This window comes from Pongo abelii, chromosome 13, assembly GCF_028885655.2.
Source record: "Pongo abelii isolate AG06213 chromosome 13, NHGRI_mPonAbe1-v2.0_pri, whole genome shotgun sequence".
Taxonomy (NCBI): domain Eukaryota; kingdom Metazoa; phylum Chordata; class Mammalia; order Primates; family Hominidae; genus Pongo; species Pongo abelii.
The window spans coordinates 21,859,958-21,878,317 of NC_071998.2; the positions used below are offsets into that span (position 1 = coordinate 21,859,958).

General features: G+C 40.4%; 1 pseudogene; it reads left to right on the top strand.

The window, feature by feature from the left end:
* The first annotated feature begins 5,430 nt into the window (after positions 1-5,430).
* LOC100435168 (Y-box-binding protein 1-like) lies at positions 5,431-6,854 on the top strand (annotated as a pseudogene).
* The last annotated feature ends 11,506 nt before the right edge of the window (positions 6,855-18,360 follow it).

Sequence of the window (18,360 nt, forward strand, 5' to 3'; positions counted from 1 at the left end):
GAAAAAAAGCACTTTTTAAAAATAACACCTATTAATGACAAAAAGCTTTCAGAAAACTAGAAATAGTTGGGAAACTTCTTCAATTTGATAAAGAATATCTACTGAAAAAGCATAGTTAACATCATATTTAGTGATGAAAGACTGTGTTCCCCCAAAGAAAAAAATACTTAGGTATAAATCTAACAAAACATGTATAGGACGTGTATGCTGAAAACTAAAAAATGCTGAAAACAAGGCTCTAAATAAATGGAGAGACATACTGTGTTCATGGGTTGGAACACTCACTGTAGCAAAGATATCAACTCTACTCAAATTGATGTGCAAACTTAACACAATTGCTATCAAAATCCCAGCAAGACTTTATGTATATATAGATAAGATTATTCTAAAATGTACATAGAAAGGTAAAGGAACTTATACAGCTAAAATAATTTTATACAAGTAAAAATAAAGTGGAAGGAATCACCATTCCTGGCTTTAAGATTTCTTACATAGCTACAATAATCTTGTGAAGAGTACACAAGATCATGCAGTATTGGCAGAGGGACAGACATGTAGATCAATGAAACAGAACAGAGAATCAGGAAATGACCCCACATAAGTATGTCCAGTGATTTTTGACAAAAGTGCAAAAGTTATTCAATGACATAAGAATAGCCTTTGCAACAAACGGTGCTGGAGCAATTGAATATCCATAGGAAAAACAAAAACAAAAACTTTAACCAAAGTCTCATACGTTGTGCAAAAATTAACTCACAAGAAAACCAGATCAAGATGGCTGACTAGGGATGCCAAACACTCATCTCCTGCACGAAGAAGAAGAAAATAACAAATAACTGTACTGTGAGTAGAGCAACTAAAGGAGAACTTGGAAATACAGCAAGAAAGTGACAAAAACCCTCTGAGGCATGGATGTGATGGCAGCATAGACAGGAAAGTGAAAAATTCAGCTGGGGTCAGCTCAGAGTCAAAAGGGACTTCTCATTGTGGGGAAAAGGTAAGCAGGAGCTCCTCAGCAGTCCCCATTTCAACTGAGGACATCTGCAATCTTAGCTGCTGGCATGCCTCACAATTCTCACAAGCCTTGAATCCATAATAGGGAGCTGCCTGGAGTCTGCACAGCCTCATTGCTCTAAAGAAGGAACACACACCAAGCGCCCCCTTACTCCCAGAACCAAAGCTGCTACAGCATGGTGGCCATTTGGGGAATGAGGTTGCTGTTTGTGTGCATCTTGACCTGGGATCCTATAGCCACTACATGTCTACATTTTTGGAGACCAGCCATCATCCCCTGATACCCATATAGAAAACTGCACCACCACCCCAGCTAGACCCAGCAGTACAGCCTTAACCCCAGCACCTGAGTCTATGCATTGCCCTACACCCCAGGGAGCAGGCAGTTCAGGACAGCATGGAGGCCACCCTCAGGACTGGAGGAACAGACATACACATTCCTTAGAGCCATAAAACAAGCTGCCTGATACCCACCACCACCAATGACCCTGTCCCCTCCAGTGGCAGAACTGTCACACATTGCAAACATATTCCAGGAACCCAGAACTGGTCCAACTGGTACCCACCACTGCCAGTCACCCGGCCCCCTCCAACCGTCTCATATTATATATGCCCCCTAGGGACCAAGAACCTGCCTGCGTAGTGCCCACTGCTACCAGCAACCCCATCTCCTTCAACTGCAAAGTAGCCATGCACCATGTATACCCCTCAGGAACCAAGGACCAGCTCGTCCAGTGCCCGCTGCAGCTGGCAACACCATCTTGACAATTGGTGGAGACACTATGCTCAGTGCATGCCCCCCGCCCAAGAACTTAAGAACCAACCCATCTAGTAGCCCCTGCCTCTAGCAAAGCCACACAACAGCCTCCACAAACACCTTCAGTCTAGGCCACTGAGGCCCTCACAGACACCACCACTGACATTGATTAGAGCTAAAGAAATCATATGGAGACTGCATTACTGCACTCACAGAACAAAATTCAAAGCACCCTACCCAACCAACAATACAGGACACATCTACAGGAAAAAGGCTTTCCCTATGGAAGCTACTCCATAAATTTGGAAGGGCTGACTGTTCCATTAGATGCACAAATATCAATTTAGGGACACAAGAAACATGAAAAACAAGGAAACATGACACCTTCAAAGGAACACAATAATTCTCCAGTAACAAAACCAAAGGAAAGGAAATCTTGGAAGTGTCTGAAAAGGAATTCAAAATAATGATCCTAGGAATCTCAGTGAGATACAAAAGAATATCGATAGATAATTCAATAAAATCAGGAAAACAATTCATGATCACAATGAGAAATTCAACAAAGAGAAAGAGTTCATAAAAAAGAACTAAACAAACCTTGGGGCGGAATAACTCAAAGAATAAAATAAAAATACAATTGAGAGCTTCAACAACAGAGAAATAATTTTTCAACTTAAAGACAGATCTTTTGAAATAACCCAGTGGAACCAAAAAAAAAAAAAAAAAAAAGAAAAGACAAGACAAAATAATTTAAAATAATGAAGAAAACCTACATGATTTATGGGATACCATTAAGCAAAGAAATATTGCTATTATGGGAATTCCAGAAGGAACAGAAATTGGAAAGGCATAAAAAACCTACTTAATGAAATATTAACTGAAAACTTCCGAAGTCTTTGTAAAAATACAGACATCCAGATCCAGGAAGTTCAAAGATCCCCAGACAAAGTCAACTCAAAAATGTCCTTTCCAAGGCACATTATAGTTAAATTGTCAAAAGCCAAAAACCAAGAGAAAAATTTAAAGACAGCAGGAGAAAAGAATCAAGCCACATACAAGGGAATACCTATTAGACTAATAGTGGATTTCTCAGCAAAAACCTTATGGCCAGGGAGAATGATATATTCAAAGTATTGAAAGAAAAAACTGGCAGCCAAGATTACTATACCTAGCAAAGCTATCTTTCAGAAATGGAGGGGAAATAGAGTCTTTTCAAGACAAGCAAAACAAGAAAATGCATGACTAGACCAGCCTTACAAGAAATGCTCAAGGGAGTCTTACATCTGAAGTGAAAGGATAATAACTACCATCATGAAAACATGTGAAAGTATAAAACTCTCTGCTAGAGCAGATAAACAAATGAGAAAAAGAAAAGGATCAAACCTTATCAACCACACAGAATCACCAAACCACAAAGATAAGCAATAAAAGAAGAATAAAGAAACAAAGGATATATAAAACAACCATAAAACAAATAACAAAATGACAGAAGTATTCACCTATCAATAATAACCTTGAATGTAAACAGATTAAATTATCCATTTAAAAGATATAGACTGGCTGAATGAATAAAAAGAACAAGACTCAACTATATTCTGCCTACAAGAAACTCATTTTACCTGTAAAGACAAACACAGACAGAAAGTGAAGGCATAGAAAAAATATTCCACACAAATGGAAACCAAAAATGAGCAGGAATAGCTATATTTATACTAGATAAAATAGACTTTAAATTAAAAATTGTAAAAAGAGACAAAAGGGTCACCCTCCAATGATAAAGGGATTAATTCCACAGGAGAATTATATGACAATTGTAAATATTTATAAACTCAACACTGGAGAACCCAGATATATAAAGCAATCATTAGATCTAAAGAGTGAGAGAGACCGTAATACAATAATGGTTAAGGACTTTGCCACCCCATTGTCAGGATTGGACAGATCATCTAGACAGAAAACCAAAAAAAAAAAAAAACATTGGATTTAAACTGCAGTATGAACCAAACAAATCTTACAGACATTTGCAGAATATTTCATCCACCAGCTGTGGCATATACATTCTTCACATCAGCATATGGAACATTCTCCAGGATAGACTGTATGTTAAGCCAAAAAACAAATCTCAACAAATTTTTAAAAATTGAAATCATATCAAATATATTTTTTGACCACAATGGAATAAAACTATAAATGAATAACAAGAGGAACTTTAGAAACTTAATGAATAGATGGAAATTAGAAAACATGTTTCTGAATGACCAATGAGTCAATGAAGAAATTAAGAAGGAAATTTAAAATCTTCCTGAAATAAATGAAAATAGAAACACAACATGCCAAAATGGGACATAGCAAAAGCAGTATTATGAGGGAAGTTTACAGCAATAAACATCTACATTAAAAAAGTAAAAAGAATACAAATAAACAACCTATTAGGGTACCTCAAGTAAATAGAAAAGGAAGAACAAACCAAACCCCAAATCAGTAGGAGGAAAGAAATGATAAAGATTAGAGCATAAATAAATGAAAGAGTATTTAAAAAGTATATAAAAGGTCAAGGAAACAAAAATTTGGTCTTTTGAAAAGATAAATAAAATTGACAAACCATTAGATAGACTGAGAAAAAAAAAGAAAAGGCCCAAGTAAGTAAAATCATAAATAAAAAAGGAGGCATTACAACTGATACAACAAAAATGCAAAGAATCATTAGAAACTATTATAAATAACTACACATCAACATATTGGAAAACCTTGATGAAATGGGTAAATTCCTGGACACATACAACCTACTAAGCTAGAACCAGGAATAAATAGAAAACCTGCACTGACTAATAATGAGTAACAAGACTGAAGTAGTAAAAAAGTCTTCCAACAAAGAAAAGCTCAAGTCCAGTGGCTTTACTGTTGAATTCTACTTAAGATTTAAAGAAGAGTTAACACCAATTTTTCACAAACCATTCCAAAAAATTGAAGGGGAGGAAATTTTTCCAAACTTACTGTATGAGGTCAGCATTACCCTGATACCAAAAGCAGAAAGGGACACAACAAAAAAAGAAATGCAGGCCAATATTCCTGATGAACATAGATGCAAAGTCTTCAACAAAATACCAGCAAATCAAAACTGACAGCACATCAAAAAATGTATACACCATGATCAAGTGGGATTTATGTCAGGGATGTTTGCAAGGATGGTTCAACATATGCAAATTAATAAATGTGATTATCACATCAACAGAATGAAGGAAAAATACCATAGGATCATCTCAATAGACACAGAAAAATGATTTGATAAAATTTAACATTCTTTCATGATAAAAATTCTCAACAAAATAGGTATAGAAGAAATGTACTTCAACACAATAAAGGCCACATATGACAAACCCATAGCTAACATCAAAGTTGAATGCTTTTTCTCAAAGAACTGGAACAAGACGAGGATGCCACTTAGAACCAAAAAATGAAATCAGTAAAGTAGCAGGATACAAAAATTAATACACAAAATCAGTAGTGTTTCTATAAACCAATAACAAACTAGCTGAAAAAGAAATAAAGAATGCAATTTTATTTACAATAGTCACGCCAAAAATACCTAGAAATAAATTTAACTGAGGATGTAAAAGACCTCTACAAGGAGAGCTCAATCGGTAGCGGGAGCGGAGAGCTGACCCTAGAGAGCCCTGGGCAGCCCCACCTCCGCCGCCGGCCTAGTTACCATCACACCCCGGGAGGAGCTGCAGCTGCCGCAGCCGGCCCCAGTCACCATCACCGCAACTATGAGCCGCGAGGCCGAGACCCAGCAGCCGCCCGCCGCTGCCCCACGCCGCCCTCGCCCTCAGCGCCGCCGACACCCACCCCAGCACTACGGGCAGCGGCGCAGGAAGCGGTGGCCCGGGCGGCCTCACATCCGCGGCGCCTGCCGGCGGGGACAAGAAGGTCATCGCAACGAAGGTTTGGGAACAGTAAAATGGTTCAGGAATGGATATGGTTTCATCAACAGGAATGACACCAAGGAAGATGTATTTGTACACCAGACTGCCATAAAGAAGAATAACCCCAGGAAGTACCTTCGCAGTGTAGGAGATGGAGAGACTGTGGAGCTTGATGCTGTTGAAGGAGGAAAGGGTGCGGAGGCAGCAAATGTTACAGGTCCTGGTGGTGTTCCAGTTCAAGGCAGTAAATATGCAGCAGACCGTAACCATTCTAGACGCTATCCACGTCTTAGGGGTCCTCCACGCAATTACCAGCAAAATTACCAGAATAGTGAGAGTGGGGAAAAGAACGAGGGATCGAGAGTGCTCCCAAAGGCCAAGCCCAACAACGCCGGCCCTACCGCAGGCGAAGGTTCCCACCTGACTACATGCAGAGACCCTATGGGCGTCGACCACAGTATTCCAACCCTCCTGTGCAGGGTGAAGTGATGGAGGGAGCTGACAACCAGGGTGCAGGAGAACAAGGTAGACCAGTGAGGCAGAATATGTATCGGGGATATAGACCACGATTCCGCAGGTGCCCTCCACGCCAAAGACAGCCTACAGAGGACCGCAATGAAGAAGATAAAGAAAATCAAGGAGATGAGACCCAAGGTCAGCAGCCACCTCAACGTCGGTACCGCCGCAACTTCAATTGCGGACGCAGACGTCCAGAAAACCCTAAACCACAAGATGGCAAAGAGACAAAAGCAGCCGATCCACCAGCTGAGAATTCGTCCGCTCCCGAGGCTGAGCAGGGCAGGACTGAGTAAATGCCAGCTTACCATCTCTACCATCATCCGGTTTAGTCATCCAACAAGAAGAAATATGAAATTCCAGCAATAAGAAATGAACAAAAGATTGGAGCTGAAGACCTTAAGTGCTTGCTTTTTGCCCGTTGACCAGATAAATAGAACTATCTGCATTATCTATGCAGCATGCGGTTTTTATTATTTTTACCTAAAGACGTCTCTTTTTGATAATAACAAACATGTTTTTTAAAAAAGCCTGGGGTTTTCTCAATACGCCTTTAAAGGTTTTTAAATTGTTTCATATCTGGTCAAGTTGAGATTTTTAAGAACTTCATTTTTAATTTGTAATAAAAGTTTACAACTTGATTTTTTCAAAAAAGTCAACAAACTGCAAGCACCTGTTAATAAAGGTCTTAAATAATTGTCAAAAAAAAAAAAAAAAACCTCTACAAGGAAAATTATAAAATCCTTTTACCACACTTACTCAACATTGTACGGAAAGTCCTAGCCAGAGCAAGCAGGTAAGAGAAAGAAATAAAGGACATTCAAGTTAGACAGGATGAAGTAAAATTATTCTTGTTTATAGAAGAAGACATGACCTTATACAGAGAGAAACCCAAAAACTCCACCAGAAAAAAAAAGCCACTTAGAACCAAAAAATGAAATCAGTAAAGTAGCAGGATACAAAAATTAATACACAAAAATCAGTAGTGTTTCTATACACCAGTAACAAACTAGCTGAAAAGGAAATCAAGAATGCAATTTTATTTACAATAGTCACACCAAAAATACCTAGAAATAAATTTAACTGAAGATGTAAAAGACCTCTACAAGGAAAATTATAAAATTCTGATGAAAGAAATTAAAGTGGATGCAAAATGATACAAAGACATCCCATGTTTATGGATTGGAAGAATTCATACTGTTAAAATGAATGATCACACTGCCAAAAGCAAACTACAGCTTCAATGAAATTCCTATAAAAATATCAATGACATTCTTCACAGAAATTTTTAAGTCCTAAAATTCTTATGGAACTACAAAAGGCCCTGAATAGCCAAAGTAATCCTGAGCAAAAAAACAAAGTTGGAGATATCATACTATGTGACCTCCTACAGCAGCTATTGTAGCCAAAATAGCATGTCACTGGCATAAAAAGAAATATATAGAACAATGAAACTGGCTGGGTGGGGTGGCTCACGCCTGTAATCCCAGCACTTTGGGAGGCCAAGGTGGGAGGATCACCTGAGGTCAGGAGTTCGAGACCAGACTGGCCAATATGGTAAAAACCTGTCTCTACTAAAAATACAATAATTAGCCAGGTATGGTGGTGGGTGCCTGTAACCCCAGCTTCTCAGGAGGCTGAGGTAGGAGAATTGCTTCAATCCAGGGGGCAGAGGTTGCAGTAAGCCGAGATCGCTCCATTGCACTCCAGGCTGGGTGACACAGTGAGACTCCATCTCATTAAAAAAAAAAAAAAAAAGGGGGGGGGGCCAGGTGCGGTGGCTCACGCCTGTAATCCCAAGCACCTTGGGAGGCCAAGGCAGGTGGATCACAAGGTCAAGAGATGGAGACCATCCTGGCCAACATGGTGAAACCCCATCTCTACTAAAAATACAAAAATTAGCTGAGCGTGGTGGTACATGCCTGTAGTCACAGCTACTTGGGAGGCTGAGGCAGGAGAATTGCTTGAACCTGGGAGGCGCAGGTTGCAATGAGTCGAGATTGCACCACTGCACTCCAGCCTGGTGACAGAGCAAGATTCTGTCTAAACAACAACAACAACAAAAAAAAAAAAAACAGTGAAACAGAATACAGAACTCAGAAGTAAATTCACATATTTACGGCCAACTGATTTTTGACAGAGGCGCCAGAAACATTCATTGGGGAAAGACGGTCTCTTCAAAAAATGGTGTTGGTAAAACTGGATACCTATATGCAGAATAAGGAAACTAATACCCATCTCTCACCATATACAAAAATAAACTAAAGATGAATTAAAGACCCAAAGCTATAAAACTACTGGAAGAAAACACAGGGAAAACACTTTTGGACACTGGTCTGGGCAAAGATTTTTATGAAGAATGCAGAGGCAAAAAAAACCAAATGCACAGGCAACAAAACCAAAAATAAACAAAGAGGATTATATCAAACTAAAAATCTTCTGCACAGCAAAGGAAATGATCAACACAGTGAAGAGACAATCTGCAGAATGGGAGAAAATATTTACCTGAGAAGAGATTAATATCCAGAATATACAAATAACTCAACTCAGTGGCCAAAACCACCACCAACAAAAATACAGTTGGCCCTTGAACAGCAGTTTGAACTGTACAGGTTCACTTATACATAATCTTTCTTCTACCTCTGCCACCTCTGAGACAGCAAGACCAACCCTCCCTTCTTTACTTTCCCCTCCGCCTACTCAACATGAAGACAATAAGGATGAAAACCTTTATGATGATCCACTTCTACTTAATGAATAGCAAATATATTTTCTCTTCCTTAGGATTTTCTTAATAGCATTTTCTTTTTCTAACTTACTTTATTGTAAGAATAAAGTATATAATACATATAACATAAAAAATAAGTGTTAATTGAATGCTTATGACATTGGTAAAGCTTCCAGTCAAGAGTAGGCGATTAAGTTTTTGAGGAGTCAAAAGTTGTATATGGATTTTCAATTGTGCTGGGGGTTGAAGTCCCTAACCCTCACATTGTTCAAAGGTCAACTATAATATGATTTAAAAATTGGCAAATGTTCTGAATAGACATTTCTCAAAGGAAGACATGCAAATGACCAATGGGTATATGAAAAATGCTCAATATCAGTAATCATCAGGGAAATGCAAATCAAAATTGCAAGGAGACATCATCTCACCCCAGTTAGAATGACTATTATCAAAACAGAAAAATAACAAATGTTAGCAAGGATGCAGAAAAAAAGAGAATGCACACATTGTTGTTGAGAATATAAATTACTATAGCTATTATGGAAAAGAGTATGGAGGTTCCTCAAAAAACTAAAAAGTCTTACCACATGATTCAGCAATCCCACTACTGGGTATATATCCAAAGGAAAGGAAATCAGCATGTTGAGGAGATATCTGCACGCCCATGTTTATTGCAGCACTATTGACAATAGCAAAGATATGGAATCAACCTAAGTGTCCATCAAGAGATGAATGAATGAAAAAAATTGGTTTTTATACAAAATAGAATACTATTTGGCCACAAAAAAGAATAAAACCTGTTATTTGCAGCAACGTGGATGAGCCTGGAGGACATGTTAAGTGAAATAAGCCAGGCACAGAAAGATGGATACCACATGTTTTCACTAATATGTGGAAGCGAAGTAAGTTGATCTCATAGAAGCAGAGAATAGAGTAGTGATAACTAGAGGCTGGGAAGTGGGGGTGGTGGAGGAGGGAGAATTTGACTAATGCATGCAAAATTATAGCTAGAGAGAAAGAATAAGTTCTAGTGTTCTTTAGCCCTGTAGGGTAACTGTAGTTAATAATAATTTTGCTATATTTTCAAATAACCAGAAGAGGGTATTTTGAATGTTTCCAACACAAAGAAATGCTAAATGTTCAAGGTGATGGATATGCTAAAAAAAAACCTTGATTTTATCATTGTACATTGTATACAGATATTGAAATGTCACCTTGTACCCCAGGTAACAAATAAAAATTAACTCACAATGGATCACAGATTTAAATTTAAAGGGTAAAACTATAACTCTCCTAGCAAAAAATATAGGAAAGAAATCTTTGAAACATACAGCACGGTGGAGAGTTCTTAGGCATAACAACAAAAAGCAAAATTCATGAAAAAAAGATAAATGTGGTTGTCACCACAAGAACTTTCAAAATCTGACGGTATAAAACAACAATAACAATAATTCAATTAGAAAATGGGCAAAATACATGAAGAGACATCTTGTTCAAACAGGATATACAGTGGCAAATAGCAATGAAAAGATGTTCAACATCACTAACTTTTATGCAAATGCAAATTAAGACCATAAGGTATCACTTCACACCTATTGAAACGGGTAGAATGAAACATGTTCACAGCATTGAAGTTGGCAAGGATTCAGAGAAACTAGATCTCTCACGCATTATTAGTGGGAAGTGTATATGACACACTTACTCTGGAAAACAGGCAGTTCCTAAAAAACTAAATAAATCCTTACCATATAACTCAGCAATTACACTAAACTAAATAACACTCTGGCATTTATCCCAGGAAATCAACAGTTATGTCTGCACAAAAAAAGCTACTATACAATTGTTCACGGTAGCTTTATTTGCAATAACCGAAAATTGGGACAACAAAAATGTCCTAAAATGGGTGAATGAATAAACAAACTTTGGTACATCCATACCATAGAATACTACTCAGCAATAAACAGAAATTAACTACTGATACCTGCAGCAACATGAATAGACCTCACAGCATTACACTGAGTGAGAAAAAGTCAGTATCAAAAGATTACATACTGTATGATTCCATTTCTATAACATTCTCAAATGACCAAATTGTGGGGATGGAAAACAAATTAGTGGCTGTCAGGGGTTACAGATGGGGAAGGGAGGAGAGTAGGGATGACTAGAAAGGGATAGCATGGGGGAGACCTTTGTGGTGATAGAATAGTACCGTATCTTGATTGTGCTAGTGGTCGTATGAATCCGCACATGTGATAAAATGAAATAGAACTATACACATACACATTGCACCAATGTCAATTTCCTGGTATGCTATTGCGTATTGAATATTGTGTATTTAGGTAAGGTGTAACAAGCAGGTGAAACTAGCAGAAGGATACAAGAGACATCTTCGTACTATCTTTGCCACTTTCTATGGATCTATAATTATTTCAAAGTTTAGAGGTTTTTAAAACAGGTAACAATAATTCAATGCCTTTTCATAATAAATATTCTTAGCCAACCAGGAACAAAAGGGAACATTCTTTTGAATGTTATCTATGAAAACCTATGGCAAATATCACACTAAATGGTGAAAATAGTGAAAGTATTCTCTGTGAGATGCGAATGAGGTAAGGATGTTTGCTATTGCCACTTTTCATTCAGCATTGAACTGAAGGAACCAGCTTGTGCAGCAAAGCAAGAAAAAGAGACAAGAAGTCTAAAATTTTTGAAGCAAGGAAAACAACCATCATTATTGACAGATGATATTACTTGTGACCTATGAGAAAATCCAAAATAATTTACAGACATATTATAAGAATTGAAAACAGTTTATGAGAATAGATTGTGAGGACAGATTTTAAAAAAATGAAAATAAATTTTAAAAGAAATAGAAAATAAAAGTTTTATTTAAAAAAAAAAAAGAAAAGAAAGTTTAGCCAGGTCATTTGACACTAAATTAACAGCAAAAAGAAATCTACTGCATTTCTACATTCCAGCAAGAGATAATGAAATTTTTTTAAAGATACCAAGAAATATACATTAACTAGGGGTAAACCTGGCAAAGAGCTCCAAGATCTTTAGGCATGGAAGCATAAATTATAAAAAATTTTGAATAATATTAAAATAAAGAGAGAACAGTCTATCAATCACAGGTGGGAAAACTCAATGTTATAAAGATGTTAGTTCTCTTCAATTTGATCTATAGAGTCAATGCTATCCCAATTGTATTTATTTATTTATTTATTTAAAGACAGAGTCTCACTCTGTTGCCCAGGTTGGAGTGCAGTGGCATGATTTCAGCTCACTGCAGCCTCCACCTCCTGGGTTCAAGCGATTCTCCTGACTCAGCCACCTGAGTAGCTGGGATTACAGGCATACGCCACCATGCCTGGCTAATTTTTGTATTTTTAGTAGAGATGGGGGTTCACCATGTTGGCCAGGCTGGTCTCGAACTCCTGACATCAAGTGATCCACCCGCCTTGGCCTCCCAAACTGCTGGGATTACAGGCGTGAGCCACCGCACTCAGCCCTATCCCAATTTTTAAACCACAGAAAGAAATATTGTAGAATTTAATAAGCTGGTTGTATAGTTTATATAGAAGAACAAAAGGACTAAAAACAGCTATGACATATTTGAAGAAGTATTGGGTGGAGATGAAGGGAGGTACCCTATGAGAAATGAACACATACTATAAAGCAATCAATGAGGGCAGTGTAGTGATGACACAGGAATAGACAAGTAAACCGATGAAAATGATTAGAAACGCCACACACAGATCCATTCCTGTTAGGAGACCTGATGCATGGCAGAGATGGTATTGCAGATCGGTGGAGAAAGGATGGGTTGTAAATTCAATTAGGAAAATCGGGAATATGTATGTATACCAGGAGAAATGTACAAAATATTCATAGCAGCATTCACTGGGAAGTGACCCAATTATTCATCAAAGTAGAATGTATACATAAGCTGTGCTACATTCATTTAATGGATTTTAACAATATAAATTAACAAACTTAGCTACGCTCATAAACATAGACGAATCTCACAAACATAATAATATTGAGTGAAGAAACAAGTCAAAAAGAATATCTACGACTGATACCATTTATCCAGAGTTTAGAAAGAGGCAAGCCTAAATGATACTGTTTAAGGATGCATACATAGATGATAAAATTTAAGAAAAGCAAGGAAATGGTTATAACTAAAATCAGGAGTGTAGTTATCGCTGGAAGGAGGGAAAGAGGACTAGGATCAGAAAGGGATACTGAGGGAGCCTCAAAGGTACTGGCAATGTTCTGTCTCTTAAGTTAGGTGGTAATTGCTAATATTCTCTAGATTAAAAATATGTTTTATATACTCATATTAATGTGTATATGTGTGCTATATTTCACATTTTAAATTATTACACATACCAAAAGTTTTTAAGTACCAAGTTTTAGATACTATAATGCCATATAACTTCTCACCTATCAGATTGGCTAAGCCCCAAAGGCCAACATACTATGTTGGCAGAGTGTGGAAAAACAGACATTCTTATTCACTGATGAGAGGAACGTGTGAATTTGACAATCTCTTTCAAAATTACAAGTGAGCATAAAACAGATATATTTTCACCACATGTGCTAAATTATGACTATGCGATGGTATTTGTTGTAGCATTGATTGCAATAGCCCAAGGTTGGAAAATCAATGGCCATCAGTGGCTGGGTGCAGTGGCTCAGCCTGTAATACCAGCACTTTGGGAGGCCAAGGCGGGCAGATCACTTGAGGTCACGGGTTCAAGACCAGCCTGGCCAACATGGTGAAACCCCATTTCTACTAAAAAAATAATAAAAATTAGCCATGCGTGGTGGCACACGCCTGTAATCCCAGCTACTCGGGAGGCTGAGGTGGGAGAATCGCTGGAACCCAGGAGGCAGAGGTTGCACTGAGCCAAGATTGTGCCACTGCACTCCAGTCTGGGCGACAGAGTGAGACTCCATCTCAAAAAAAAATAAAATAAAATTAGCCGGCGTGGTGGTGCACATCAGTAATCCCAGCTACTCATAGGCTGGGGCATGAGAAACACTTGAATCTGGGAGGCAGAGGTTGCTGTGAGCCAAGATCTACACTCCAACCTGAGTGACAGACCAAGACTCCATCTAAAACAAAAAAAAGACCACCGGTAGCCGACTGGCTAATTAAAGGATGGCACACCCATTCTTTAACATATACAATGGAGTATATGTAGCCATTTAAAAGAATGAGGCAGGAATTTTTTTTTTCAGGAAAACTCTCCAATGTATATTTTTAAATGAGAAAAGGAAGATAGTAAAACAATGTATATTTCTGCTTAGTTTGTCTCAAAAATATTTATTAGTATAGAATAACTCTGGGGAAAAAAAAATCACACAAGAAATTTGCTAATATTGCTTGCCACAAGAGAGAATGACTGGGTAATTGGAGAGTGAGGCTTAATTTTTAATATATACACTTCTGCATCTTAATTTTGTTCCAAGTCAAGTAATACCTACTAATAATTATGACAGTCGAGGTGATGATGATGATGACGATGACTACAAGTGATGAAAAAGAGAATCAGGTGTATTGAGACTGAAATCCCAGCTCTGCCACTCACGAGTGATCATTGGTAAATTGCTTAATTTTTTGAAGGCTGTCCCTCAAATGAAAACATCGGGGGATAATACGAATCTCCTGGGCCGACTGAAAGTAGGTGCTCAACACATACGTGTCACATGCATACCATATATGTACGGTGTTTGTCAGTGTGCCCGGCACATGGTAGCGCTCCATAGATGGAGCTTGTGCTGCTGCTGCTGCTGTTGGAAGACACCTGTCTTGTCAACCATTCTGGATCTCTAGGACTTCAACTTGGGGACAAGGTGCTCTTCCCTGAAGCGAGCACCGTCTTTGCTTCTCGGACACCTGAGGGAAAGCTCAGGGAGGAGCCAGCATTTTTGAGGTCTCCTCTCCATGTCCAATGGGCTGGGCCTCTGTCACCACCTCTAATTGGGATGGGGTGTGGTCCCTGGAGCTCCCAGGTATGCATCGACCTGTGCCTTGTGCACATGTGGCACTCCAAACTTTAAATTACTTGTGGGATTAGCAGGGCCCTGGAGTAACTAAGGTGTCAGGGGCCCCATGGAGTACACGGTGCGGCTTGAGGATTCCTTCGGCTGCTGGGGAAAACCTACCTTCGGGATTTCTGGGCCTCAGGCCAGGATGCCAGATCCTCTTCAGGAAGAGTCTGGAGCTGGGACAGCAGCATTTAGCCAGCACAGCTGAAAGGAATGAAGTGAGAGAAACACCACCAAAGGCTAAAGTCCCCACACGATTTAAGAGGAAAAAGAAGAAAGAGGGTCTCCCAGGTAAGGCAGGGGCATGTCGGGGGTCTTTCTCTGGCACAGTGTCTGGCCCGGGATCCAGGGAGGAACTGAGAATTGCGTGTGGGATCAGGAGACTCAGAAGCGGCCATCGCGCAAGAAGCAGATGGGGAGAGCTGGGCTGGGGCGGGGGCAGGGATGGGGACATGCCTCTTGCAGGAGGTTTCCCTCAGATGCGCTTTCCTCCTAGCCCTGCCTCTGCTTCCAGAAACCTCCCAGCTGCCACTGGTCCTAAGCAGCAGGTGCTGCTGGGGCAGAGAGGAACTGCTGGGCTCCCAGTGCCCTCCGGGACCCCATGAACCAAGTCCCCTCCCTGTCCTTGCTGCTCTGTCCCTACACAAGCCCCGAGGGGGGCTGGCAGGGCTTCCATCCCACTCCACAGGCGAGGAAGGGAGGCTCAGAGGAAAAGCGGACTCCCTCAGGGTCAGGGGGCGAGAGGCAGGTGGGCCTGTACCCAGCCCTGTCTCTAAGCCCACTCTGCGGCTAGCGCTTTCCGTTTCTCTCACCCTCCTCTGAGAAATGCTGAGATTTTTCCTGAATACAAAACAACTCGTATCCATGGTATTCAGAGAAAATTTGGGAAACACTGAAGAGGTACCAAGAGGAATGCCCTGCCCCTGTGGATTTTGCTATCTTTTCTTTCCAGTCACTTTTTTTTTTTTTTTTTTGAGATAGAGTCTCTGTCATCCAGGCTGGAGTACAATGGCGTGATCTCGGCTCACTGCAACCTCCGCCTCCCGGGTTCAGATGATTCTCCCACCTCAGCCCCCCAAGTAGCTGGGATTACAGGCACACACCACTATGCCCTGCTAACGTTTTTTGTATTTTTAGTAGAGTCGGGGTTTCACCATGTTAACCAGGCTGGTCTTGAAATCCAGATATCAAGTGATCTGCCTGTCTCGGCCTCCCAAAGTGCTAGGATTACAGGCATGAGCCACTGCGCCCGGCCTCCAGTCACTTTCTATCCACATGATTGCTTACCTAATTCAGATCATAATAGTGTGTGCAAGTTTGACCTTGCCCTTTAATGTATCATTATGCTATAGTAATATTAGCATGGAGAAAATTACCAATAGGACTATAAGGTCTGTCTAATATTCCATTATGTGAAAAGCATGATTTACTTAAGCATTTATTGGTGGAGAGCTGTATTGTTTTCTATTTTCATTCACAAATACTGCTGTGATAAGTACCTTTATTGAGAGATCTTGGCCTCCATGCTCACTGATTCTTTAAAACATTTCCTGAAGGGAGAACGGCTGAGGTGAGGGGTAGGAAGGTTTTTTGAATTTTTCCTTTTTCTAGGCAAATTTCCCTCCAGAAAGGCTGCATGAGAGTGTATGGGGCTCTTTTTACAGCACCATGTTGCCTCCTACTTCTCATCTGCCTGCTGGCTCCAGAACGGGTAGAGACAAGACCATGAGCCAAGCCGGGTCCCTGGGACAAACCAAGGCTCCATGCATGCAGGAAGCAGTCACTGAGCCCAAAGCTTCCCCTCTTCCCCTTGCCCTCCCTGGCTGCCTCCCACCTCCCCGCTTCTCTCCCTCCTCTTATGGGGCTGCAGGTGCCAGACCTCTTTGTTTGCTTTCATTCTGAATCCCTTCCAAAACCTGACATAGCTCTACTAACTGTTGAATGTTTCTTGATGGACAACCGGGAATTCAGATCTCCCCTTCACACAGACACACACAGACACACACACACACACACACACACCTCACATTCATCAGTGCGGGCAGCCACCTTCACCAAGGACTGCTCCCTGCTTGCAGAGGTCAGCACTGGAGGGTCCATGACAACCCTCAGAGCTGGGATGCCCTGGGAAGCAATTATTCAGCCTTCTCATGGAGCACATGGGGAAACTGAGGCCTAGGGAGGAGAAGAGACTTACTCCAGCTTGATGGAATATTCATCACCCAGGCAGTGGTAGTTCCACTAGTTCTGATGTCAGAGTGCAGAGTCTTCCCAGCTGTACAGTTCGTTTCAATTAAACAAATGTACTCAGCAACTTTTCATGACAGACACAGGCTTCCACAGAGGCAGCTCTCAAGGAGGCCAAATCCCACGCATCATTCATGCCCACAGGATGTTATTCATGAACAGAAACTTCTGTGTGCATAGATTTATCTTGTGGGAATGGGCAGTGTGGCTTCCCTAAGAGAAATCACTTTCCTTGGCCTCTGCAACCACAGCATCTTCTTGAATCTGGTTTGTGGCACTGAATATAATGTTTGCTTTTCTTCTTTTTCTGGAGTGGGTGAGAGGTGCACTAGGAGGAACAGGAGATAAGCTGGGGTGGAAGTTCAGGGTGGGGCACTCAGAGGGGGTCAGCTTGCACTGAGCAACCAGGAACACCTTCCTGTGCTGTATGAAGGGATGGGAAGAGGGGAATAGGATTGCACAGGAAATACTCTGAGACCCACGGTTGTGTAATGGGGGAAGCTTCTCCTGGGTTAGACCAATGGTTCCCTCCTGGGTATAATTTTGCACCGTCCCCGCCGCCAACACCCCCGGCACACACACCTTTCCCCTGGAAGTATGTGGCAGCGTCTGGAAACATTTTGATTGTTACAACTCATACAACTCAGGGTAGAAGGTGCTATTGGCAACTGATTGGTGGAGGCCAGAGACTCTGCTAAACATCCTACAATGCACAGGACAGCCCTCACACCAAAGGATTATCCAGCACAAAATGTCAATCATAAAGAATTTGAGAAACCCTGAGTTCCATTTAGGGTGGGAGCTGCACTGCCTGACAACACATCTGACATAAACCCTCCCCCATGACTGAAGAGAGAGAGTGTTGGACAGACAGTAAGACTGGCCAGAGAATACACAGAGCTAACTGAGATCATAACAGTGTGTACAAGTTTGACTTTGTCCTTTTAATTTATCCTTATGCTATAGTAATATTGGCACAGAGAAAATTATAAATAGGACTATAAGGTCTGTCTAATATTGGAGGGACAGAATCTTTTGCAAAGCTGTGCACCAAAAGAGAAAAGCAGCTGTTTCGTGAAAAGAACTCAGGACTAGATCTTGGGATCCAACTC